The sequence below is a fragment of the Nicrophorus vespilloides genome, unplaced genomic scaffold (assembly GCF_001412225.1).
Source record: "Nicrophorus vespilloides isolate i.1.1-1 unplaced genomic scaffold, Nicve_v1.0, whole genome shotgun sequence".
NCBI classification, from domain to species: domain Eukaryota; kingdom Metazoa; phylum Arthropoda; class Insecta; order Coleoptera; family Silphidae; genus Nicrophorus; species Nicrophorus vespilloides.
In genome coordinates, this window is record NW_017097415.1 from 42,180 (window position 1) to 43,336 (window position 1,157).

A 1,157-nucleotide genomic window follows, 5' to 3' on the forward strand; every position below is an offset into this window, starting at 1 on the left:
GAAAATCTTTGAAGAATTGGAAGATAACCATTTCAACATTGGTAGGAAGTTGGAACCAGACGATATCGACGAGCAATTCATGGAAGATTACGAAGAGATAAGTGAGTCATTTATTGAGGCCCTAAATAAGGCAAAGGCCAAATTAAAGCCTGATAAGGAAATATCGGCATGGTCGCATCAAACAACGCCAATGGGCAGTGATATGGGACAGGTGAAACTACCAGCAATTGAGTTACCAACATTTAATGGTGACATAGACAAATGATTACATTTTCGGGACATGTTCAGTGCATTGGTTTATTCCAAGCCAAACCTGCCACCTATATAAAAGTTTCATTATTTAAAATCAGTATTATCAGATACAGCAGCAGAAGTTATACAATTCATAGAGATGACTACAGATAATTATGAAATTGCATGGGAATTGTTAACTAGGCGTTACAAGAATAATATTCAGTTGGTACAATTCTATTATAACGCAATACTAGAGCTTCAGTTTGTTCGGGGAGAGAGTTTTGTGGATTTGCAGAGAGTTCATGATAGTGTAAGGAAAAGTGTACGGGCACTGCAAACACTGGGAAGATTCAGTTAGTCATTAGAGTTCTGGATAATATCAATAGTATCCAAACGATTAGATTCGAATTCAAGGAAGGATTGGCAGATGTTAATCAACGGAAAAGAAATAGAGGAAATTAGACTTGATGATTTTTTCGAATTCTTAGAAAACAAAATAATGGCGCTGAAAGTTGCGTACGGATCAGAAAAAAAACAGAGTATAAAATTAGACCAAATATATATAATATGGGAAAGGTGAATGAGATATGCAAATGTAAAGGGGAGAACATAAAATAGCCAAGTGCAGCAAATTTTTAGAGTTGGAAGTACATAAAAGATATGAATTGGTAAAGAACGTAAATCTGTGTTTTAATTGTTTGTCTGAAATACATGGAGTGATGAGATGTAGGGTTAATCAAGGATGTTCCGAGTGTAACAAACGGCATCACCATTTACTACATAATAACAGTAGCGAAGCAGAGCAACCTGATATATTCGCCTGTTTTTTGGAAATTGAAAACGTCAAAGATGCCAGAAAATCGTTCAATTCTAATAAGAAATGTGAAGATGATGTTATAAAATTATCAAAATTTAAGACGTCA